Source organism: Anthonomus grandis, chromosome 11, assembly GCF_022605725.1.
Source record: "Anthonomus grandis grandis chromosome 11, icAntGran1.3, whole genome shotgun sequence".
Taxonomy (NCBI): Eukaryota; Metazoa; Arthropoda; class Insecta; order Coleoptera; family Curculionidae; genus Anthonomus; species Anthonomus grandis.
Window position 1 is genome coordinate 17,924,848 of NC_065556.1, and position 27,933 is coordinate 17,952,780.

A 27,933-nucleotide genomic window follows, 5' to 3' on the forward strand; every position below is an offset into this window, starting at 1 on the left:
AAATATTTTCTTTACTTTCTTGATATTTGCCGCCCCCTCAAAATTCTACAGCCCTGGGTACTTCTACAGCCCCGACTGCCCTTAGTGTAAATCCAGGACTGGTTTTTTTTAAATAAATTATTGTAATTTTATTATACAAGCCTTTGCCACCAAAAAAAAACAGCTCTATTTTTCCCTCAGTCGCATATTGAACTCCCTACTTTTCTTTCTGTATGTTGCTGACATGAATAAGTACATATCAGATTCGAAACTACACCAATTTGCTGACGATTAATAAATTTATATCTATTTTAAAATGACGGACATTCAGATGGCACAGAATAAATTTACTGACCAAATGCTTCAAAATCATGTGCAATATTTTTTCTTACAAAATAAAAGTCACATTAATGGAACATTCGTGCCAATAGTTGCGAAAGAGAGTAATATAGGAGTTATATTTGATTCAAATCTCTTAAATTGTTTGTTAGCGTTTAAAAGATGTATCTCAATACAAAAATCATTAACCATAAAAAACTAAATATTTGGTTTGCATTGAAAGGCTAGAATTAGCATTGCTGTGGAACTAAGGCAGTTTGTCTGTTTGCAACATCTCTAATGCAATAATGCTAAATGCTTATGTAGAAGTGGCAAAATAAAACATACTTGATAATATTATAAAAATTTGTCACTTATTTTTACAGGCACAAAACAATACTATTCGTCTTAAAAATGGAGCATTTTTTTCTCATGAAATATTTTATAAGATTCTCTATAAAGAAGTCAACATTCAAAGTTAAATAAAATGTAGATAACGTGTATTAGAGAAAAAGGCAACGAGAAGAGATCGCAACGCCGCGCCGCTCGATTGTATTGTTGAGTCCATCGATACAAGTACTCTTTACCAGTGACGTCGTCAAAAAACATTTACATGATAAATATTTATTATTAATAGATTATGCTTTAAGTTATAAATAATACTACCGTTAATGAACTCTTTTTGGGTTTTTTTTTAACGTGCTTCATTAAAGATATTTATTTAATAGAAAGCATTTTGATGGAAATTAAATATGTTATAATCATTATAGATTTCTTAATAAGTGTTTATTATTCTAGGTTTATGACGACGGTTGTCCCTTGATATGATGTTATGACAACATCGATATTTATTTATGAAAAGATCGGCTAAAATGGCCTTTTTCCTATATTGCGGCACAAATTTTTACTATCGTAACAGTTCACAAAAACACTGAAATCACTCAACCATTTTCCTCTTTTAACCAAAAACTAAAAAAAAAACACAGAACCTCACAAATGCCGTATGTAAACACAAAGCCTTTTGTCAAGATGACATTTCGCAAGTTGACATCAGCTTTTGCCTGCGGTATTGCCATTTCAAATTTTTTAGAAGCGGTTTTAGAAATAAGAATGTTTATTTATTACTACTAGATTATGAAGATATAATTCATGGCGATTCTTTAACCGTATAACATCAAGCGATACAAAATCGTTTCAGTATCTAGAAATTTAAATCTGGAACAAATTGCCGATATATATTAAAAAAAATTCACTCTACAAATTTATTGCATATGTTGGAAAAATTCTTTAAAATTCCCAATTGTTAGTATAAGCATGTTAAGAGTTACTTGGTGGTTTGGCAACCACAACACCAATAATTAAAATTTGATTTAATTGTTCTTATTTGTTTGTGAACAGCATCTTTATTTATATAAAACTTTCAATAAATCATTTATGATCATTGATCTTGCAAGCATAAATTGAATTTTAATCTTCGAGTAATTATTGCGGCCTTTTGATGTCTACTTTTCAGCTTGTGTGGTGTATTAAAATGTGTTTTAGTGAATTATTTAGTTTTTCATTTATTTTTATTTTTTGATTTTTATTTTATTATATTTGATGTATCTATTTATTTTTAATTAAAAATATATTTGTTTAGTATTTAACTATATTAGTTTTAGTATACTTTAACGGGCTGAACACCACATGCGCGCTTTTTAGTTCGTTTGTGTTTTTATGGTTTCGGATAATCGTTATTCATTCCCCATTATCCCTAATACCTTAATATTTATAAATACTTTTATACAAAAAAAAATATTAAATTCATAATATAAAATAACAAAGTTTCTCAGATCTGGCTTATTATTAAATTAAAATATTAGATACATTCTTTCTGTTTATTTCCTTTTTTAGAAATAAATGCTAATGTTTAACCGTGTTAATTAGTTTTCACTAGATTTAAAAACAAATATGTGTAAATTCTACCGTTATATTCATAAAATTCCTAAAAAATATTTTAAAAGACTTAATAGAAAATATTAAAAATTGTACCTTATATAATTTAAAAAATTTCATAGTATAAATCACTTAATGTAAAAAAATAGTTTTTAGATTAAAATGGTCTCCTATAGTCCTTTTATTAAACATACAGTTTAATGCAAAAAAAACATATTAAATAATTACTTTTACATTTATCGTTGGCGTTTATTTCAAACAGAAAATATCAAGAAAATAAATTCAAAATACCTATAAATTAAAAAATATATATAAGACATAAAATGTTTAAATAAAAAACAAAACAAAATTTGCTTCATATTTTTATGCTAAATACTCAAAGTGTTAATTGTTCGGCTTCTTAGATGCATGAATTAATATTTTTTAAAGAATTAAATTGCACTTTGAGCATTACATCTAGTTCGTTTTTAAAATATTCTCTACACCATTCAACGTTTTTTGTAATAATTTGGCCTCAGTAGTTATCGAAGATGCATAGACTATCTTAGTTACTTAAGTGCGCCCCTATAAAAAAAAAAGTCTAGAGGCGTTAAATCGGGTGATCTTGCTGGCCCCTTTTTGGGTGTATCAATGTCTCTTCCGATCCACTTATTGGGATCCATATTATTCAAAAATCTTCTAGTGGTAATGGTTAAATGAGGTGGAGTTATATCATGCATAAACCACATTTCACTCCAAGCTTGCACTGGAAGATCCTTCAATAATTCTAGTAAATTATTTGGAAGAAAATGTAGATAATTATCCCCATTTAATTGCTTATAATTTGCCATTTAATTGCTTACAGGCATGACAACTGGTTTAATAATAAAATCGTTAATTATTGTGTCCGCTTAAAACGTTTGCTAAATGCTGAAAATGTTTGTGCTTGATGGCATGAGGATTTTTATCAGTATACACATGTTCGTTATGCACAGTTCTAATTCCCGATCTTGTAACGTTAGCCTTGTCTGTAAATAAAATGTTCTTGTGAAATGTACCATTGTCTATTATCATTGTTTATATAAAATGATAAAGTATATCCCGATTTTTTGAATCGATAAGGATTTGGCACATTTTCGCCATTCCGAGAAAATCATCCTTATTTGCATCCACTGAGACAAAGTACTGTGAGTAAAATTTAAGGAGCAATTCAGAACTTATGGACATGTAAAAAGTATCCCTAGATAAGAACAACCATAGGTAAGTAATAATTCAAAACTGGACTGAATACTGAGTTATAAAAAATACTGAGTTATGAAGAATCACCTATCAATCCGACAGAATAATTAGCTCAGGATTACAATGTATATCACAAAACAATTTTAAAAATTCAGGCAGCAGGAAAAAGAGCCTTAAAAATCAGACCAGTCCATTGTCAATTTCTTGACAATGATCCTGTTTGTAGATTAGAATTTTGCGAAACCATGATGAATTTGATTGTTAATGGTCAAATACTTTTAGAGTGGTTATTATTTTCAGATGAAGCCACTTTTGTCATTAATGCAGAGATGCAAGTGTACGTATGCGGTTGCGGTTTTAAAGTTTAAGCCAAAATCTTATCATGTGGTCTTTGCAGATATTAATCGCATATCTTTCCATTTTAGGTAAACCCGCAAAAACTAATGTGTGGGCTGGAATCATTGTAGATAAAGTTATTGAACCAATATTTTTGGATACCACTAATTAAATGATCACAGATATTCTGAATTTTTACAAAATACATTAGTACCAGGATTAGCACGACTATTTCTACTAAAAATCGAAGTTTTGACGAAAGAATCTACTTGCAGCAAGATGGTACATCTCCTCACTATGCTGCTAATGTACAACTTTAAATTTCTTAAATTTTTTTTCCGCAAGAAATGTTTTGGGTGGAGAGAGACAATCCAGCAAGGTAACCTGATCTTACTCGCTTAGATTTGACCTTTTTATAAAAATCTATGCTGCAAAATGCCCAGAAATATTGAAGAACTAAAACAGAGGATCAGAAACTAAATTCAATTAATTACGTCGAATGGTGGAGTAAATGGTTTTTATTTTGAATGGGTCATAAATAGTTTTTTTTTTGCAAAACATGTACGTATTATTACTTTTCATCATGATTTAAAATTTTAACAGTAATACTGTCAGAAATGTTTCAATTTATGACAAATAAAATGTGGCATCATCTCCATTTGAAAGTAGCATTTGTAAAAGGTGGCATAAGAGGTATAATTTTACTTAAATAAATATGTGGGGTAAGTTCTAACCTGACCGGACCCTTTGGGTTGGGTTGGGTTGGGTTGGGCCAAAAACCTAAGTCATCAGATTTTTATAACTCTAAGCCTTTTTTTAAATTTAATCTTTAGGGTTAATTTGTTTTTAAAAGAAAAATACAGCGTCTATTTCTTTTTTAAAAAAGCTTTTTAACATAATGACATAAATGGTGAAAAATTAAGTAGGGATAGGCTTTAGCATTTCGAAGGGATTGAATTTATTATTTTTTTTAAATACATTTTTAAGGGTTGCAAATAGCCTTAGTAAGTAGATATGTTTTTCTGATTTTCTAAAATATATTTTTCAAGACCGCTAGCGAATTCCAGTTAGAGGCACCATCCTGTTTAAAAGAAATTGGCGATTAATATAGGCAAGATAATTTACCAAAGACCAAATGATCCACTCATAATCCTCTACCGAGTAAAAGTGACTTTAAACAACTACAAAATTACATTACTTTATTCAAGAATCGCACAATAATATCCTGGATTCATTTCAAGTAAAAAAGCAATTCTTAAGATCTCTCTACTCCGTCACCGTAAGTTTTATGAAGATAAATAGTGACTTTATATTAAAATTTGCGAAACTGCTTTGCTAAACTTAAAAAACAATTAATACGCTTTCCGTCGTGCCGCGGGGGGTCGCTCGTCCTCCGATTTTACGAGGATTTTATCTGGTGCCGCCGCCCGGCGGTGCTGGGGAGCAGAGGGGGCGGCAGCCGAAACAGTCTGGCATGGCTACAACTGCACCCCGCTGCACTTTTGCTTCTTTTTTCGAACGGGGGGGCGCAAATTCTAAAAACGACGACGGAACAAGTCGAGAGCCAGTTCCACTCTTGATTAATTTTTAGGATTTATCGCATAACAGAAACGGATCCGTAATTTATTTTCTAGTCTGGATTTTTATATTATTTTAGAAATAAAGGATGTTGTTAGTTGCGCTCAGCGATTTCCCGCTGCTCTCGGGTTTTTTTTTCTTATCTTCGGGTTGTTGTCTACCGAGAATGTCGACTTGCGATTTTGGAGATTTAAGAATAGATTGCGTGGGAAAATTTATGTTTTTGTAAAAGAATATACAAGGCGTTCATTTTGAAATGAACTACCCTTAATAACTTCTTAAAAAAGATACGTCAATCTAGATATACATGGTGATTCATTAAGAATGGGCAATCTCTAAACTGGAGATACTACACACCAAAATATGGCGATTGAGCTTAACATTTCTTATACAAATGTTGCAAGTTTAGGAGATACCCTGCATCTCATTTAAAGTTGGAATTTTTATTTGAAATTTCTTGAACATAATTTTCTAATCTAATTTGAAAATAATTTTGTGATTTTAAGCTGTATCGTCTTGAAAATTGGCGACTTTATGTGCTTTGACATGAAAATTGCGAATTTTGTGGTGAATTTAACATTATTTATACAGGGCATTAGTTACATCCTGTTACTTAGGTAAATTACAATATATCTTTTTTGCCTAATCATTTATGGCTAAAAAGACTATAAAATCTAAAAGACAGTTCAATTTTGAATAAAAAAGGTACTCTTTTTTATTGCATGTAACTCTATTAGTTTTTAAGTTATTTGCATTTTAAACATTCACTTACGAAAACTTCTAAGTAAATGCTCAAAATGCCCGCATTTTACCTCAATACACTTGTAAGGCGTCTCCTTAAAAATCTTTGAATATTAAATAACACTTGTCGATTATTTCTGATAATATTAACAGCTTCTTGAATTTTCTGTCATACTTCTTCGATGCAATTAATTGTATTTTTGTAAACCATGTCCTTCATGTGTGACCATATTGAGAAGTCTAGAGGGTTTAAGTATGGACTTCTAGGTGGCCAAACAGATTCACTGCCACGCCCAATCCACCGGTGAGGAAAATGTTTATTCAGGTATCGCCGTACTGGCAGAGAAACATGTGGCGGCGCCCCGTCTTGCATAAACCGCCTTATGACTAGTGGTACATCTTCTACTAGTGAGTTTAACTTATTTGTTTAAATTGTTCAAGGAAGTTTAAATAGAGGGGCCCGTTCAGATTAGGAGGAAGTTCAAAAAGACCAATAAAAAAAACAGATATTACACCACACCAAATATTTACTTTAAATTCATGCTGAAAATTTCGTTTCTTTAGAGCATGTGGAATTTCGGGGTCCTACAAATGATTGTTTTTGCAATTAAAAACACCTCGTCTAGTGAACGTCGTCTCATCGGTGAAAAGAAGGTCATTAAGAAATTCCTGGTTTTCGGATTGTTTATCTAGCATAAACTATAGGCGAACTGGTAAATCTTGAGGTAGCAAATTTTGAACAGGAGTATAGTAATATGGACGGAGAGTCCCTTTCTTTAAAATTCTCCAGATAGACGATTGGCTTATTTCTGTTGCCGTACTTAACCGACGAGTACTGAGATCTGGATTTTCCGAAATACGAGCTAAAACCTCTTCTTCATCATCGACGTTAATATTATTTGGAGCACCATTTAAGGTTTTAGGACAAAAACACCCTGTTTCGCCAAGGCTGGTATAAATACATCTGAACAGTTTATGAATGGGTTGTCTTCGATTTGGGTATAATTCTAAATACCTTCACTGCTGCACCAAGTCCACTATAATTTGACTGACAAAAAACACAAACTATATTACGCATTTCACTGTTGGAATATTCATTATGACGTGGCATTTTCTTATTTTATAATTTTTACTACAAATAATATACTCTTACTTAGTTACAGTAAAATTGTCATATAATTTCTTTACACGAAAAACTGATAAGTGCTGACACAAGCCTAAAAAAAGTCAATGTAATAACGGTGGGTTACGATTCTTTACGCTGAATGTTTAAAATCAAATAACTTAAAAATTGATAGAGTAAAATAAATAAGAGTACCTTTTTTATTCAAAATTGAATTGCCTTTTAGATTTTCTAGTCGTTTCAGCCATAACTGATTAGGCAAAATAGATATGTTGTAATTTACCTAAGTAACAGGCTTTAACTAACGCCCTGTATAAATAATGCTAAATTCATCACAAAATTCCTAATTTTCATGTCAAAACACATAAAATCGCCAATTTTTAAGACGATACTGCTTAAAATTACAAAATTATTAAGAAATTTCAAATTAAAATTTCAACTTTAAATACCCTGTATCTCGTAAACCTGCAACATTTGTATAAGACATGTTAGTTCAATCGCCATATTTTCGTGTGTAGTATCTCCAGTTCAGAGATTGCCCATTCTTAATGAATCACCCTATAGGAGGACGTTTAATTTTATATTTGACAAAGTTCTGTCAATCACCTCCTCACCTCCAGTTAGCCTCACGTTGATATGTTAAACGGAAACCCCCATCGTGTGACACATTATTGTAAGCAGCATTAAAATGTCTATTTAACAGTGACAAAAAAAAATTGTGAGAGTAGTGACCAAAAATGTCTGTGAATAATGAATATTTTATTAACCTTAAACTTATGTATTTTATACATAGAAATAAAGAAAGGGTAGAATGGGACAAGATCTGCGCCGATTGTCTAATGACCATGGCCGCTATTTGTTTAGTCTAGTACTAGGACATCGCAATGAAACATCGATGTTGACCATCGAAAGGTAATATCGATGCCTTAAAAATATAGGGGTTTTTCTATATCGATGTCAGAAAAACATCGAAGACTGACTTAATCAAAATTAAACAAATAAACACTTTACTTATAAATATTGAAACTTAGTCTGGGTCTGGATAGTGCATAGAAATAAAACATCAATGGCAAAAACATCGATCAAGAAGATCAGTGTTTCAAAAATATCGAGAAACATCATCCAGTACTGGTATGGTCTTCTTTCGCGAGAATAGAGCTGCATTGCATGTGTTTTTCCTATAATTTAAAAAAATAATAAAAAAACTAAAATGCACCCAATACAAAAATAAATATATTTAAATTTCGATTTGTAAACAGAAACTATGGGTAGTTAGTTTGCTTGCAACGTCTCTGATGCAATGCCAAATGCTTATGTAGAAATGGCAAAAAAACACGCTTCATAACATCATAAAAATTTGTCATTTGTTTTGACAGGCGCAAAATAATACTATTCCTCTTTAACAAAATATGAAGCATTTTTGTTCATAAAATATAATAAGATACTCTATAAAGAAGTCAACATTCAAAGTTAAATGAACGTAGATAACGTATATTAGAGAAAAAGGCAACAACATCGCAACGCCGCTCGATCGCATTGTTGATTACACCGACACCAGTAATCTTTACCAGTGACGTCGTCAAAAAATATTTACATGATAAATATTTATTGATAATAGATTATGCTTTAAATTTAAACAATACTAGCGTTTATAAACTCTTTATGCGTTTTTTAACGTACTTCATTAGATTAAGGGTACTTATCTAATTAAAACCATTTTATAGAACTTAAATATTTTATATTTTTTATAGATTTTTTAGTAAGTTTTTATTATTCTACATTAATGACGACGGTTATTCTCTGATATGATGTTATGGCAATATCGGTATTTACTTGTGAAAAAATTGGCTTAAATCGCCTTTTCTTAAATGGTGTGGCACAAACAGTACAATTTTTTACTATCGTAGCAATTTACCAAAAAAAATAAATGACTCAACCTTTTTCCTTTCTTAACCAAAAACTAAAGACAAAATACAGAACTTCACAAATGCCGAATGTATTCACAAAGCCATTTGTCAAGATGACATTTCACAAAATGACATCAGCCTTTGCCTGCGATGTTGCCATTTACAATTTTTTAGTAGCGGTTTAAGGAATAAGAATGTCAATTCAAAAACAAAATAATAATTGTTATTGCTCTGAAGCTTATTTTTTATATACAATAACATATATATATCTTTATTTTTCTATTTTTTTAACATCAATGAGTTAAATTAACATTATGATATGTTAATATATAGCTGAAAATTTCCTCTTTTGAAAAAGCGTGTAAACTTGACAATAGAGAATCGAGGAATATGTTTGTAAACATAACAGTCCCCTTATCCCTGTGCACATGTTGAACTCAAACAAAGCTGTTGTTTACTAATTCTAGTCTTTTAATGTTCTAAGCAAAATTAATTGCCAAAGACAGCTGATCAGCTGTAACAGAAGACCATACAAATGGCGGCCCTTAATGTATCCACCTAAAATTGGATCCGCAGTGGTCTATGCACATTTTACCTTTATCATATTTCTATGATTTTAAATGGCTACTTAATTGCGATACATCATTTTAAAGGGTATAATTTAGCAGTTGTGTTAAAATCTGATAACCTAGAGGAACACCATATTTTCCCTTAATTTCATCCCAAGTTTTAAGATCAGGTCTACTCATCAAGACATTTCAGAAATTATCCACTAACTTAGATAGTATAATGCTCAACACATGTTTTTCCTGAATTTCCTGTTCGTCATAATAGAAAATATAGAATTTAATATGTTATGATCTGGTTTATTTAGAATGTCATATTTAAAATTTTTCATAAAACTAAATCAGAGTCGACTAAAAATATAAAGTAATTGTTTACTTGTTATAAATTTTGTAGTATAATACAGGGTGTTCCAAAAATATACCAATCAACTTCAAGGAATGGTAAGGGACCTCAAACCAAATTTTTTATCCAGTAAACATAATTATATCCGCAAATGAGCCATTTGGGCTCTAGAGCAAAAAAACTCTTTTTAGTACCATTGCTCATTAACTGAATCGCTACTTGCAGTGCAGTTTAATCATTCTTTTATTCATAAATAAATAAATAATTTTTTTACAATAGTTACTCAAAATGCCGACGATTTGCTTCAATGCGCACTTCAGATACATTAACCTTTGGGCCATTGAGTCGCAAATTCTTTGGAACATTTCAGGAATAGCTTCTACGTGGGTACAGCCGGCTATTATCCTTGCTGGCAGATCTTCCTTATTAGGAAGATCTAGGGGGCTTAGATCAGGAGAACGCATGGGCCAGGCAACGGGACCTACTCTTGACTACATTGTTGAGAAAATCGCTGATTTAAACATCGGCGCACGTTTGCATCAAAATGTGGAGGTGCTCCGTCATATTGAAACCACATGCTATTTGTAAGGTTAAACATCCTTATTTTGCAATAGTCGGGGCATACTATTTTGTAGAAAATGGAGGTAAATATCTGCATTCAAACGCTAAGGCAACAAGTGAACAATTATGTTCTCTTCACAAATACCGGCCCAGATGCTTATAGAAAATTGTTGTTGCACCTACAAGATGCCACAGAGTGCGGATTTTCATCATGCCAAATATCGGTGTTTCTGGTATTGAAATAACCATCACGTGTAAAACGTCCCTCATCTGAAAACAATATTCTTTTAAAATCAAGCTCGTTACGATTCAAAAGCCATTGGCAAAAAACCAACTGATGTGGATAATCTTCAGGGCTTCAAGCTTGTATGAGTTATAAATAAAAAGAGGACCATAGTTATTCCAAGGGGACTCGATATACTAAATTCCTAGATGATCCTATTTGGGGTGTGTAAATGTAAAATAAGCAGCCATTGTCATAGTCACATTTGACTGATGGGTCTAAGCCTAAGGCCGACTTTGGACGTTGCTGTTCCGTTTTTCATTGTTCTGTCATGAAATTATCCCATTTGATGTTTGTTCTATCATTTGCCTTTTATTGATTTGGGAATTCCATATGAGGTTTTGGCGGTCAAAAAGATTCTAGAACGTCTTCAGTTCGTTAGAGATTGTAATTGTAACCGCATGTGTCCTTACAATGTTCAGAAATTTTACGCTTTATAGAGGGTAAAAGTGGTTGAATTGCATTAAAAATTTCGGTATAGTTGTATTATTGTTTAGAACCGTAATTTTACTCAAAAGGGGATTATATGATAATCTTCAAGGGCTTATTTAAGATCAAACCCACTGCGTCACCTATTTAGTTGAACTCTGGACCCTTTTGGATTCTCACCACTGCGTTAGCTATTATACTGATAAAACTTATAAAACATAAAATTTGAGCCTGTTAATATAACACTGACTTTTATTTTTTCATATTTTTGTTCTCTTAGTGAATTTTTGAATAATGCCCTAGTCCTTTGACTAAAAATTCGGTGGCGCTCAATAATAATTTAGACTTTCTAGTTATGATTAACTGGTAAAACTTGGAAGTAGCAAACTCACCCCTGAGTAGAGTTGAATATTAAGTGGATGATTACTTTGGGCACAAGAACGACCTTCCGGTCCTTAAGATTTACTTTGTAAATCACGACCCTCAACTCAATTTTTCTAGTTAAATATTGTGAATTGTGAACTCTAATTAGCTTATTTGGTCCATCAATGAGAAAGTAAAATTTACATCAGATATACAAGCGGTGGCTAATTAAATAAATTTGGATTGAATTGGGATCCTTGAATTTGGGATTTTAAATATTGGCACCGAACATAACAAATAATGAAACAAAAAAAATATTCTAAATGTTCTGTATTCCCAGAAAAAGTCGGCAAAAAAAATATTTGCAGAAATACGCAATATTATGTCCTTATTGTTAACAGCAGTATAAATACCTAATGTAAAATTTCCAATATTTTATTGTTCTTCCTTCATCGAAGAAGATGAAAGTTACTGCAATTTTCTCTAGTTCCACTAAAGCTAGAAGAGTCAATATTTAACTTAGGAAATAAGTTGGTTTTAAATTTATATGATTCTAATTTTTTTGAAAGTAAAATCTTTTTATATGTGTTTGCTTTTAAGCCTAGTCTTTTTATTAGAAATTTAGATTCTTTTAAATTCATTTTCAGAATTAACAGACAAGACTTATTTACATAAAAAGGGACATGAAGCACCATTACAATATTTTTTCAAAGATTTTTCACAACACTTCCTAAGACTTTTTTCTGGATTAGTCTCTGGTCGCAAGAAAGGTACTTGAAATCTTAGAGTTGAACGGCTGCTTCTAAGATGGAAGGAGTGCCAAAGTTTTATCCAATTGGTCTTAATGATTACCAATAGAGCATCGATTTCTTGAAGTTGTATAGTGCTTAAAGTATTAAGATACACTAAACCTCAAAACCGATAAAGAGACTTGTAACACTATCCTGTTCGCCAATTATAAATTCAAACCAATAGATCAATCAAAAAAACTTTTATTTAAAATTATACTTAAAACTAGTACATTACGTTAAATCCTAAATTCTATAAAAACATCCTAAAAAAATATAAAATAAATTATGTTGTTACTGCTTATGCTGCAAATAGATGCTATACTATAATATTGATAGGTTTATGCACATAACTCACGACCGGTCCACGGACGTAGACAAGCTACCAAACGCATGTAACTGATATAATATGTAATCCTTTTGCGTGCACCCACTGTATAATAATAGAAGTCAAGCCTAATAGACCGAATATCCCAATAACTCCGATGGTATTATTACTCTATGAGAGAAGGTACAAATAAAAAGATCACAAAATTGATATTCTAAATAAAAAAAGTTATTTACCAATTAGAACTGGTAACCATCCATCCTCTTATCGTATCTTCAACGGATCTCGTCAAAATGGACCTGAAAAAAAGAAAAGATGGAATTATAGGCTGTTCATTCTAGCGATCACACACGAAACCAAAAATAAAATACCAAATCTATAATTATCGGATTGAATTGATAGAGCGATCCCCTTAAATGGAAAAAGTTTGGCAATTTGATGCAATTAGGTCTATTGTCCTTGAAATTATAAAAAAATTCTAAAATGATATGTTTTCAAAAATATTTTGTAGTTTCGTATTTATGAAAATGTTTAAAATATGTCAGGTTTTACAAAAAAAACTATTTTGTACTAATTTTTACAAGAGATAAATTTACAAATTAAAAACATTTATTTTTCGAGGTAAATTACATTCACACATCACCAACTTGGGACATACTCTATAATTACACAGGTCTACCTATAATAGGGTGCTGATTAATATGAAATCCAAGTTCAAATTGGCCCGTCACATCAGAATCTGCAGATATTTGAGATTATGTGTTAAAAAAACGCGGCATTTAACTAGCTATGTATGGATACCCAAAATCTTTTTGGTCTTTTTGAGGTATTTAGAACTCGTCGATCTTTTAAAAATAAATTATTTTATAATTGAGTTTCTCTGGGAGTATTTTAAATGTAATCTTTTCGTGAAAATTAAGCAGTTACGTTACTCTTTGCAAGGTCATTTTTCAAGAAAAAGTGACAAGCTCCGTTACAAGTTTAATGTGGATATCCATGCTATAACCATGCCGCCCATTTAAATTGGCCATAACAATGCAAGTTTTTTTCTAAAAAGGAAGAAAAGTATTAAATGATACCCTATGCAGAAAAGACGAGAAAACTTTACAAGCATACCTTATTTAATCTCAAATGTAATTAGAAATGTCTTTTGAAGTATATAACCTCAAATATTTCTACAGGCTGTCATGACTGGCAAATTTAGACCCGAAAAAAGTATTTGAAAAAATTACCCGCTTAGTTGCAACAAACATATAACAGAAAGTCATACGCACTCAATTAAACCGGTTTTAATGATAAAAATTGATATTTTTTGCTAGATGCTCTTATAAGTAATAAAGTGCATTTTTCATAATCATTTTCATAAACTTCATTTTTTTTCACTTTTTATTAGGAACCACCAAGTTCGTAAAAAATTCAATTTAAAAAAAAACTAAAGCTCATCATTTCGAGAAAAAGAATCTTAGTGGCTTAAGTCATATTTTTTTTTTTGCAGAAAATTATTTTCTACAGATTTGACATTTACATTTGTTCTGCAGGTCTTGTTATTTATGAGATAACTGCAAAAAAAAACTTGAATTTTATTAAAAAAAATAGGTGCAGTAGCACCGAGTACTTAGTTAAGGAATATATGTGGAGGATTTCTAGGGAATTAAATTCTAGTCTTATTTATTGTATCTTTTCATTGTCTCTTTTTTTAAAATTCCAGTTTAAATTCCAGGTAAGTCTTCAGACCGTTCGGATTTAGGGTGTAGGGCGCCATGTATAATGAGCAGTTTCCTGGTTTGACCATATAGTTTTCTGATATCTGCTTGTGTCCATTTTATCATACAGAAGCTGTGTTGAACTACAGGAACTGCCAATGATGTAGTAGCAAGAAATCTGTTTTTTGAGTTTAGCTCATACTTGTGAACTGCATCGTCTTCTTCAGTGCCATGGTATTTGTAGGTTTTGTGTTGTTCTAATGCTTTTATTGTTATTTTGTTCTTTGATTCTGTTGTCGCTTATTGTAAATTTTTCTTTTTTAAACGCTGCTTTCGCGCATTTCTCCAGTCCAAATTTCATTTGAATATCATCGCTAAATTGCTTAATAAGTCTGTTTTGTTCGATAAGTTTATCCTCTTCTTTGGTTATTTATCCATACCCAATAGGTGATTAATTTTTTAGCTTGATTTTTATAGGTATAACTAGTGTCAGTCTTGTTAAGAATGATACCCAAAGAGGAGAGGGGAAAACATCAATGGCAAGAAAAAGATGGAGGTCTTTAATTGTTATGCTGGAGGCTAGTTAAGAAATGGTCATTACATTCGTACGAGCTCTTTATGCATCATTTGTGTTCTTTCGGAAACAAATTATTTTGAGTTAGGTGTTCATAGATCCTTTCCGATATTATTTTCATTAATAGTATGTACTTATGTGTTGCTCAAGCAGGTATATGTCATTCAAGCAGTAATTCTTGGCATTATCAGTTGAGTTTTTCCTTGTGTAACCCAAGCAGAGATACTCTACTTTTTATTTACTATATCATTGGATAATTTTGGGATACCGTTTAGGTCCTGCGCTTTCCAATTGGGTTATATATTCAGCTCTTCTTTGACATCTTTATCTCTAATTAGTTCCCATCTCATCCATTTCATTCTTGATGTTTCTTCATAAGCTTGTTAGATCTAATCCTATTATTATTATAAATTCCATGCCAAAGGGCAATCGCACACTCCCCTGGGATAGGTAGGATCATTCACTTATTCCAAATATCTCAGATATCAAAAGGATGAATCCTCTGATGAAGTGCTTTCCATGTTATCGAACACTGCTTTTTACCTTTATTTACAAATAATCCACTTAAAATAATATTGCATGATATGTTTCTTAAAGTAGTTGATGTTATCTGCATTTCCAATGAACTTGATAAAAGCGTAGACTTCTGCATCAGCTTATAAATATTTTTCTTAAGGTTGAGCAGTTTCTTATTTTTGATCAGGCTCTTTAATATTACTCTTGTTGTTGACACAATAATTGGAACTGTCCGCACTTCTTTTATTTCCCTTTGCCTTCGCATCAGGTGTTTCCACGAACTTAATAAATATACCTGGACTGCCAATTCAATGAAAAGTAAATGACCACTACTAGGGGGTAGTAAACTTTACCAAGATGAAGTCCCCTTCTACCGAGTTGTCTAGAGCGATTTGCGCTTTCTCGACTTTTTGTAAGTTTTCCGAGTTAATTTTTTTTTTCTTGCACTGGGTTTACAAAGCAGGGCAGCTTTTTTTTTCAATAGTTTCTTTTTCCGATTCCGAAGAGCTTAAAATCTTTTGATCTGTAATTTCTCCGGGCGCCACTACCAATTTCTTATGGTTGATTTGTTTGGTTGTTCTTTAAATCTGGATTCCTTAAAAAGAGATATAACTGATTTTGCAACTAATGATGTAACACTATTATTGGCGTTAGTCTCATTGTCATCTGGGACTTTAACAAGGACCTTTTCTCGATTAAGCGAATATAAACCTGTAGCCTCAAATCCAGATTTGATATTTTTACCAACTGTGAGAGCAATCGATTTGATTGTCCTGTTCCGAACTCGGGGATAATGATCTTTCTGTAGGACACCTGGATTTGACATTTTCCATTTTTTTAGCTACTGTCGCCAGGAAATCTTGATTGGTCTAAAGCAGGACACATCAAGGGGTTGTGTCAAATGGGTACCGTAAATCGGGGTTACTTTGGCACCTTCAACCTACTTTGGCAGGTTGCTATATATATTTATGTATATTTTAAAATTCCCCTCCTTATTTATTTATTTTTTTTTATAGTGATTCTCTTTTGTTGCAGGTGTAAATTAGGTAAAAATGCCAAGAAATTATAAGAAAAAAGTGGGGGGGCGTACCTACGCCAATTATTCAACAGCTGATTTACAAAATGCACTTGCCGCCATTAGGGGTGGTGTGTCGCAAGCAAAGGCAGGCAAAAAATTTAAAATTTCACGGGGAACCCTTTAAAACAAGTTGAAGGGCAGCCACGAATGGCACCCAGGTCACCCAACCGTGTTTACCCCCATGGAGGAGAACTTGTTGACAAAGACATTGAGTACACTGAGTGATTGGGGTTTTCCCTTTACAAAAGCGGATATTCCGCAAGTGTTGCATAAATATTTTGAAAAAAAAGGTCGTGTTGTTAAAGAATTCAAGGACCAGGTAGTGATTTTCTGGAACACTTTATCACCAGAAACAACCTTAGTGTTCGTTTAGCCGCGAATTTCAAACGAACGTGTGCAGCGGTAGGACCAAATGCTATAAATGAGTTTTTTGAGAATGAATATTAAAGACGTTTTATTGGATGCAGATCCTCGACTGGTCTTCAACTATGATGAGACCAACGTTCAGGATGATCTTGGAGCTAAGAAGGTGGTGGTCCCCAGAGGAACAAAACGGGTTGAACGGGTCCAGCAACATTCGAAAGCATCGGTTAGCATTATGGTATGCAACAATGCCGCAGGTTAGCTTTTTCCGCCAATGGTTGTTTACAAAGCCGGGAATTTGTAGGCGAATTAGACTCAAGGAGGTCCGCCTGGAACGGTTTATGCCAATATATCTAGTGGTTGGTTTGATATGATTCAATTCGAGAAATGGTTTTTCGATATTCTGCTGCCTAAAATTAAAGATATGAACACTCCTGAGAAAAAAGTTGTAATCGGAGATAACTTAGCCTCTCATTTCTCTTTTAGTAACCCAGGCATGCAAACAGAACAACATTTATATGACACCTTTACCCCCAAATAGCACGCATATATTAGTAACCATTAGATGTTGCAGTCTTCGCACCCATGAAAAAAAATGGCGGGCAATCTTGGACAAATGGAGAAATTAAACTAAGTCCAGCGACTCCATTCCTAAAGAATATTTCCCCACCTTGTTAACAAAACTATGGAATTCTGTGAATGAAAATGTGAGCAACAACCTTAAATCAGGCTTTAGAGCTACAGGGCTTTGTCCATATGACCCCTCAGAAGTTTTGAAAAGGATTCCAGGGGCTCTTCCAGAAAATGTTGAAGAGGTGCAAGAAACAATGAGTCAAAGCCTAATTGATGTCCTTCGTGAAAACGTGGGAAGAAAGTAGAACCTGGAAAACCACTTCGAACCGAGGAACCAATAAATAATGAAAACTTTGATGCAGAACCAGTGGCTGGTCCCTCAGGAACTCAAAAGATGATTATAGAAACCAGTGATGAAGATAGCGACGAACTTGCACTGATAACATTTCAAACAGCTTCTAGCAAAGCATTGCCTTCAAGGGAGCCAAGAAAAAGAAAAGTGAAAACTAAAAACGATGGTAATTGTGCAATTTGCTTTAAAAAATGGAAAAACTACCAAGGTCCTGATTGGATTCGGTGCTGTCAGTGTTGTAAATGGATTTGCGGAATTTGCAACGAAGAAAGTGTAGATCAATTTTACGTCTGCATAGACTCCACAAATGTTGATTTTAATTCCGACGACTGTGTGAAGGATAAGGACTTCTGTATTTAAAAACATCAGTTATAATTCCTTTGTTTTTTTTCGGTTTTTACATAAAAATAATATGTTAATTTTCTGTTATTGGGTTTTTGTAATAAATGATATGTTAATTTTCTATTAATGAGTTTTAATAAAGTTTACCTATGTGACTAAAAATAATTTTCACAAAAAAAAAATGCACTAGGCTTTTTTTTGGTGCCAAAGTAGGCTTAGCAATAAGTCTATAATGGCAACAAACGTATTTCTATACCCTGCCAAAGTAACCCCAATAATAAAGCCTACTTTGGCACCCCATCAAAAAAAAATATACATATACCCCCTAGATAAAACAAAACCATAATTGGGTGATTTACTCTATTTTGTACACAAGGCACAGTGAAAATATAAAATATTTTAATTTTTAATTTGTTTGTGAGTTATAGTCCAATAATAGGTCCAAACCTGCCAAAGTAACCCCATTTTACGGTACTGTTTGCTGGTAAGAAAATAAATCTAATATTTTCTTCCTCGGATTTTTTTATTACAGCCTCTGAGAAATGACTTGCTAGATTGTCCCCAATGATAGCTTTTGGGCCATCTAGACGTCTATAATAAGGAACAATGATCTTGAAGAACCAATCCTTAAACAAACTTTGATCGAACCACCCAGACTTGCTGCGGTTGTAAATACAACCTTCAGGGCCACTTTGAGTTCAAGGGAACCCAAATTTTCAGATTTGTAGACAACGTATTGAGGTAACGAAAGTCCAGCCGCTGTTACAGAGAACATGACTGAGTGGGCAGATTTGGTGGAATCACAAACTTTCTCTGCGTGCTTTAGGCCTTCCGGGATCCTCAAGAAAATTTTTTTCGTCATAGTTTATTAAATTCTCTGGTGGTACGTCTTTGAGAGATACTCCCAATTTATCAAAATATTCATATAAAACTTTTCTTGATACACCTGCCCTAGACCTTTTTATATTTTCAGCCAAACGAACCTTTAATACATCTTTATGCCTTGTAAGAAAGTCCGTGCACCAATCTTTTCCAGGCATGTTATTAGAAAACTTGGTCACCTGTTTGCCGGCTCGATCCAAGTAGTTTTTAACTAATTATTTTATATCCTCCTTCTCATATGGATAGCCCCAATCTGCAGCCGTAAAAACAGCTACTACAATGGCATTTTCTTCTCTTTTACTTAAAACAGGTTGTCCCCCAAACTTTTTCGGGTGTTTATTCTAAATCTTCCTCCATAGGGTCACCAAAGGAATGTTATATGTTTGAGAAGCCTCGGAATAGGACATCCCATCTCTAATTGCGGCTAGAGCACTTTCTAGGTTGTCATTTGTATAATTCACATATCGCCGTCCGCCAATTTTCTTCTTATATTTCTGTGGCATGATTTTTCAAGTCACCCTAAAAATATAACCAAAAGTTTAAAAAATTAAAAAAAAAATGTGAAACAATTTTTTAAAGCAAAACTGTGATGACATCTTCAAAAAAACTATTTTTTCCATCTAATATTAAAAATTCATACCTTTGACTGAATTCCAACTATGGCTCAGAAGTAAAAGTTCAAGAGGTTCACAAAATCAACAATTTTTATTAGACATTTTTTGACCTACGGCTACGGCACACTAATTCAGAATGGCGCGAAAAGTTTTAGCCTAAAAGTAAACGTGTACCAAGGTCAAATGCGCGGCAGTGCCTATGCAGCGGGCTTCCGTGCATTTAGGTGATAACTTAAAATTTCCGTCTGACCGCGTAAATTTTTTCACTTCACCCTCTGATTTCAAGTCACCCACTTTGACGGTACGTGAATAAGTCTATTTTCTTCTTCTCTTCAATTTTTAAGCGTGTGAGATAGTATTTTCTAAATTGATCTTTGCTATAAGTGATGTAATACCCAATAAAATAAGTAACTCATTATGAATTCGTCACAACAATACAGATTTTACTTAAAAAGCTTCATGTTATCATTTCTGCTTTCATTTTTTTTCTTCTCGTTCTGTTTTTTTTCTCAGTTCAGTAACTCCTGTTTACAATAAAGCTCATATTAATTAAACTTTTTTGTTCCGCTTATGTTTTATCTCTTCTCACCCGCAAAACAAAAAACCGCGAGCAAGAAAAGAAGCGAACACGAACTTTAGAGAAAGAAATGAAAAAAAAAAGAAGAGTTAAAACGAACGAATCCACGAAACCAGAGAAATACTTTTCATATTTGATATTGCATGCCTTAATTTTCGGTCGGCCGCCCGGTACGGTACGGGGCCGTATAATGCCGAATAATGCCGGCCTCATTAAAAATAAAAGCAATTAAAAGTTCCGAGCTTAGTGCCCGCGGTCGTCGTATATACAAGAATTTTTAACCTCGCGCGCGCTATCGCTTATTTTTAGTGTTTTAAAGGCTAAGTGGGAAGTTTATTTAAAGGAGGCAGATGATGAAACAGATAAACGGGAAATATACCACACTTAATTTACAATTTATATTTTTCAAGGGGCGACGAGACGCGCCGTTAAGACCTCTTCACAGTATTTAGGTCAGAGCTTTTTAATTATCACTTAGCGAGGAGTTTCGGTCGAACTAATAAGGCTCTTTCGTCATTTGTAACTGCCTTGGTATTATTGAAGATACAGCTTTATATGCTGGCGCTTTCTTTGTACAGACAGACCTCTCGATTTTCAAAAACTTAATCGGTAATCATCTTCCTTTATGTGTTTTCTCTTCCTACTGGTACTTTTAGTCCAGAACAAAAGGTTCGTGTGCTTTGTTAGCGTATGAATTATTTTATTTATTGCGTCTTTTATCATATATTATATTCTTTCATCAAAAATCTACCGATATTCCATAGATTATAGTGTTACAGTTTATTTTCGTCAGATACATATAGAATAAGAAAATAAAATGAATCTAAAATGTTAGCGAAAGCATAGGTCGATTATAGAACTTTAAGAGGCAATTTCTAAGTTATTCTGGTGCTAAAATTAATAAAATAAACAGTTATCATTTCAGTATTAATTCTATTTTTGATATCAATAATTTTCAACCCTCATGATGAAACTCAAATTATTAATCATAATATTAATTTTTTTTATTGTTTTGATTTCACTAATGTCAGAAGTCATATCCTAGCCAATAAGATCCCAGCTCATTCTCCTATATCCCTACTAAAACCATTTCTGGCGAGAAAATCTTTGACCTCTAGGAGTCTTGAAGAACAAGCCTTTGAAGAAGGTTGTTTCTTGGTATTTTTGTCGATTTTACTCCAATAAAAAGTTGAAAACTCACCTTTTGGGTATTTTAGTTTGTGGATACTAAATGCCATACTGCAATAGTGCAAGATTATAAGTAGTATAGTTAAATCCCGACTTTTTTAAGGTTCTTTGTTTAAGTATCCAGTTTTGTGTTCCCGAGAAAAGGCCAATTCCATTGGCTTTTTTTTATCACCCGGTATGGTCTTTATTCACTATTATAAGAGGTAGAAATCTCCACTCATCTACTCCAATAACGTCCACAACATCTACATTGACATTCACTGTTAAACCTATCCACCCAGGTCCCCCATCGCAATCATGCAGCCCTTTTGGAGCCAGGTTTGATCAATGTTTGTGACGTATAGTAAACCATGCAGTCAGTAAAACAACCTAATCAGTAAACCAAAGTCCTATCAACATTCACTAGCTTTACTGTGGTATATTAGACTAAATACTAACCTCAAAATTACATTGTTATCACTCTCATTATTAGATTTTACTACCACACCGTCGTTTTGAATAGTTTCATAATAACTAGGTGCATATTAGTTATTTTATTGAAATAGACCGTATAGATCTTGTAAACTGGATAAATAGGCCTATTTCGAAAATACTCACGCGAACTTTTAGCCCCAAACAACATAATATTAGATGTTAGTCTCGATATAGACACTATATTTAGGAAGGGCAACATATCTTGTTTTTAAAATAATAAGTTTGATTATTAACTTTTCTTTTAATATAGATTCACTTAAAACTGTCTGTTCTTCCTTGTGAGATTTTCTTTCAGGTTTATAGGTATAGTGCTTTTAATAATTTCCTGTTTTCTTGGTCATCGGGATTTTATTTTTTTTTACCGAATTTTTATTACCGATCCCTCCATTCAAATTTCATTTAATCCAAGTATAATTAAAGCAATATTAAGGTAATAAATTGTTATTGATTAATTATAATTATTAAATTTTTTTAATTTTTTTTATTTTTTTTTATTTTTTTTATTTAACAATAGCTACTAACAATTTTTTAAGACTCAACTCCCACTCACTTTTTTGGTTTTAATATTAAATGGATTTCACAAATTTAAAGATCTCATGTTCTGTGGCAGAATAAGGATTAAAAGGTTACAGGTACAGTAATACTTTCTACAGAAAATCTTTATTAGTTATTGGATTATTACTTTTATCAATTAATCGATTAAATTTATTATTAGAGTCACTTTTATTATAACTTGCTATTTCGGTAATAATTTTCTAGGTTTTCTTCATATTAAATGTATTTCCATTTAGCACATCCGAATAATAATTATTTTTGGTTATTTTTATAAATTAAATTAATTTGTCACGATATTTCTTGTACTGGTTATTAAGTATTGTATTTTAATTTTATCTCTTATTCCAATCAAGTATAATATCCTATTAGGAATTCGTGGTTTGATTTTGTATTCATTATACTTCATTTGCTTAGGATTTTTGATGAAAGACACTGTTCTAATTTTTGATACTTGATTGTTGATTAGACTTTATAGTTTATTTTTTACATTTGCTTTTTATAAGTATATGTATTAGAAGCTTAGAACATTGAAAGACTAGAATTAGTATGACATCAAGCGGTGCTGCGATGTTATTGCTTTATCATATTTTATGAAAAAAAAAATGCTTCATATTTTATTATAAAGGAACAGTATTGTTTTCTGCCTGCCAAAATGTGATGTTTTTCTTAAATAATTGGATAAATTAAACGAGAAAAATACTACACACCCCACAAAAATGATCGCATCACTTATTATTTCTTAAATATTTTCAATTTTTTGCTTGTTTTTTTAAATTTTATTGATATTGATAATTAAATCACCAAATAATACGACTTTTGCAACATTTATTTTAAATCAGTTCAATCTACAGAGGACAAACATTTTGATCTACCGAAACATACAAAAATCAAAAAAATTGTACAAAACATGTATACAAAAAAATGAACTTTATTTAAGCCAATGAATTTCTAATAGCCCCTGGCTCTAATTACAGCTTCCATTCGTCTTCGAAGGCTTCTAAACAGGTTCTGGAGGTATTCTTGCGGCACGTTTGCCCAGAAGTCAAAAAGAACATTTTGAAGATCATCTAGTGTTATTATTGGTGCTGGATGTTGCTGAATTTGCCATCCTAGATGGTCCCAGGCATGTTCTATCGGATTAAGGTCCGGGTTACGTACCGGCCAATTTAGGGTGGGTATCTCGACCTCTTTTGAGTATTGCCGAACAACTCTAGCAGCGTGTGGATGAGCATTATCATGCATTAGCACAGAATTATCACCGATATATAGCATATAGGGGTTTTAGGATCTCGGTTATGTACCTGTCAGCATTTAGTCTTCCATCATTCACTGGTACTAGCTCCGTGCGACCCTCAAAAGAAATTCCTCCCCAAACCATGTTAAAGCCACCACCAAAGCTTTCAGTTTCACAAAAATTAACCTGATCGTGCCCGTTCACCACGTGGCGTCGCCTATATACTAGTGCACGCCTATCTGATGAATATAGATAAAATCTTAATTCATCTGTGAATAAAATATTGGACCAATCTTGAATATTCCAATTCACGTGTTCTCTAGCAAATTGCAATCTTGCTACTCGATGTTCTCTGGCAAGACGTGGACCTCTAGCTGGCACTCTGGCTCGTAAACCTGCCTCTCTCAGCCTATTTCGAACTGTCTGTAGGCTTATTCGGACATTACGAGCAGCCAACAGATCTGTTTGCAGTCTTCTAGAGGTGGTATGCCAAATTCTTAAAGCCGTTAAGTAACGATTAAGAAATTCCGATCATTTTTTGTCCGCGATAAGAAACCAGAAATATCTTTTAAGTTGATACATATACAGATTGTCCCAAAAAATATTAAAAAATATCTTAAAATACTAGTGATGCGATAATTTCTGTTGGGTGTGTATTTCTGGATGATCTAAACACTATGAAAAAAACTAAACACAGATATAGAAATAGGAGGAAAAGTTAAATATTCATTTATATATCCTTGTCTCGGTTTAAAAATTAGAAGAATACGGGAAAAAAGTGATGTGTTTCATGAATAATTGAATGAATTAAACGAGAAAAACACTATTTCCAAATGATTCAAATATTATTAAGGAAACCAAACAGTGATATAGACAGGAGAAAAAGTTGAATTCTCATTTATATATCCTTGTCTCTGTTTAAAAATTAGAGAAGTATGGGAATAAAGTAATAATTTTCTTGAATAATTGAATAAATTAAATAAGAAAAACATTATACCTAGACGCTATTAAGAAAACCAAACAGTGATTTAGAAATAGGGAAAAAAGTTAAATTCTCATTTATATATCCTTGTCTCAGTTTAAAAATTAAAGAAGTCTGAGAATAAATTGATATTTTTTTTGAATATTTGGTTGAATTAAACAAGGAAAGTACTATTTCCTGATAATCTAAACACTATTAAGAAAACCAAACATAGATATAGAAATAGGAGAAAAAGTTGAATCGTTATTGTCTCAGTTTAAAAATTAGAGGAGTATAATAATTAAGTGACAAATTCTATTGATATTTTAAAATTAGTTTTTTTGCCATTTCTACATAATCATTTGACATCATTGCATCAGATATGTTGTAAGCAAACAAACTGCCAAACTCTTAATGTTCTAAGATTAGAAGGTATCTTAGAATTTTAAACTCTAACTCGATTTAAAAGAGAAAATTGACTATGGACTCATAAATATGTGATGTTGTATATATGACTGGATTTCAAATGAAATACGTGTACGGGATTAATGACATTTTAATTTCTCATTTATTTTAAGATTTAGTGCTAATTCCTTTAAATTGTCACAGATATTATTAATTCTTCACTAAAGTTTCAACGTCTAATTTTTCCAAAAACAATTTTCTTCTATATCTAATTCTTTACTCTTTTTAAAATTTCTTAATAATTACTTTAATTTTTTACTAACGCGTTAAATTCCTTATTAACTTCTATAATTGATACATATACCTCTAATTCTCATTTCTCTCTCAAGGCCCAAGTTAGTTTCTCGCAATTTTCCTATTAACTCGTATAACTTTGTATTACTTTCTCGGAGTTATTCAAAATTTTTTCACACATTTTCTACCAAGTCATCTAATCCTTTTATAATTTTTAAAACTGCTACAAATTGCTCTAATTTTTCACTTATTCTGAAAATTCCTCGTAATTTTTAGAATCTTTAATTTTTATTCATCTAATTCTTTACCAGTTTTTAAACCTGCTACTAATTAATTTGTTTTATTTTGTACTACTTTCAAAAATTATTGAAAATATCACCACATTATTTTTCTACTAACTGATTTAATTCTTCATTAACTTTTAAAATTGCTACTAATTCCTCAAAATTTTAATAAACTTGTATAATTCCTTACGAATTTTAAAGGTATTTATTTTCAGATCCATTAAAAAAACTGCATGCAATTATCCTACCAGTTTTTGAATATTTGCTAATTCCTAAAAACATAATAATTATAATAATAAAACATAAAATAATTTCTTGATTAATTTAAGCTCCATATAAATTTTTCAGCAATTCACCTAATTCTTTGTTAATTTTTTCTAATTTATCAGTAAGTTTGCTAGTTGCTCGGACAACTTATAGTCTGGTAATCTATTAATTCATCTAATTATTCAAAACAGCATCTCCATTTTAACAGAAGCGATGCATTTTAAATTTTAAAAAAATGTATGCAATGCACTCGTTAATTCTCTTTTAATTTAAATACATTCAATATTTATTTTTCCAGTTTTAAAAAAAAAGGCAATGTGTGTATTAAAGCAAGGGCAGACAAGGGACAGAAGAGAAAGGCGCAGGAACAGGCAAAAAAACTAACGTGAGTTAGATGAAACACACTATATTATAAAGTTATTTTAGCATATACAATTTAATTCAGTTTTTTTATAACCATTCACAAAACAGAAATATCAAGAACGAATACAAAACAAATTGTACTTTGTTTACAAATTTAACTAGGCGACAAAGAGGTAGCAACCATTTTTCAACCTTTTCTAGTGACCTTAAGGTTCTTTTTTTCATGTTTTATTACATATTTATGATACAATGAGCAAAAAATAAAAATACAAGCTAATATACATAAGTTCATAAATAAATCAATTTAAAATATAAATGTACAAATTTATTACATAGATATTAAAATGCATAAACATATACACAAAAAAAAAACGCAAAAGATATTCCAATAAAATATGGGATATATATTAGTTGCTATCAAAAAGTGAAAATTTTTTTGACTTTATTCAAAATTAATAGAGAAAATTTTATTTAAATTATAAATTTGGTTTTTGCAAAGCAAATATACCAATTTCACTTTAAAGGATTTAGGGGTTACAGTGTTTTTGAGTTATTATATATTTTTAACGGCATAATTGAAAAACGTTTAATAGTGACACTTAAACGGTCAGCAAGTATTCTTATATACAGGGTCATTTTTAGGTTGATACTTTTTTTTAACTGTGTGTAGAACTCGGTAAAATATACATTTTTTTCAAATAACTTTTTTCGATACACTCAAAAACAAGGGACATACAGAATAAAAAAAGTGATTGTGGGTTTTTTTTTCATCGTCTGTTTATGTTTAGTTTTTGCTCGAATTTTTATATTATTGATCCCGCATTGTACCGATCAGTTAATCTTAGACACTTTTGGTTTATTGTTGTTAATTTTAAATTTGCAAATCCTAAAAACGGTACATCATTATGAAAACAATGAACTTGTGGATATGTTGCTTATTTATGGAGAGTGTCTTCAAAGTGCTGCTGCTGCTTCGGTATTATACGCAGACCGCTTTCCTTTGCGGAATCATCCTACACCCAGAAGTTTCATAAATCTTATTCAACGGGCTAGGGATACTGGCGATTTACGGGAACATCGTGGAGGACATGCAGGACGAGGAAGGAGACCTGAAAATGGTCATAGGGAAGAACAAATTTTAAATCTCATCGAAGAAGATCCAACAACAAGTACTCGAGTTGTTGCAGGGCAGGTCGGATTAAGTCAAACAAAAGTATGGACAACATTGCGCGAGAATCAATTTAATCCCTTTCACGTTCAACGTATCCAAGCGCTACTGCCTGAAACTTCCCCCGCAGAGTTCAGGTTTGTGAATGGTTCCTACAACAACATGAAAATGATCAACTTTTTTGGAACAAAATTTTAGCCATGGACGAGGCAACATTCACCCGAAACGGAGTTAACAATTTTCGAAATACGCATGTTTGGTCTGTTGATAATCCCCATGCAATTCGCACAACCAATTTTCAACACCGCTTTTCTGCTAATGTGTGGGCAGGAATTGTGAATGAGATACTTATTGGACCATTTATCTTACC

At 32.0% G+C, this 27,933-nt stretch overlaps 1 protein-coding gene across 5 annotated transcripts in view; it reads right to left on the minus strand.

Moving 5' to 3' along the window:
• LOC126742310 (calmodulin-binding transcription activator 2) overlaps positions 1-27,933 on the minus strand; it is a 999,827-nt gene that overhangs the window by 919,080 nt on the left and 52,814 nt on the right. For all 5 annotated transcript variants that reach the window (XM_050448959.1, XM_050448952.1, XM_050448953.1 and 2 more), the window contains exon 2: positions 13,033-13,095. The gene's annotated coding sequence lies outside the window, so the exon portion shown is untranslated. The remainder of the gene's footprint in view (positions 1-13,032; positions 13,096-27,933) is intronic.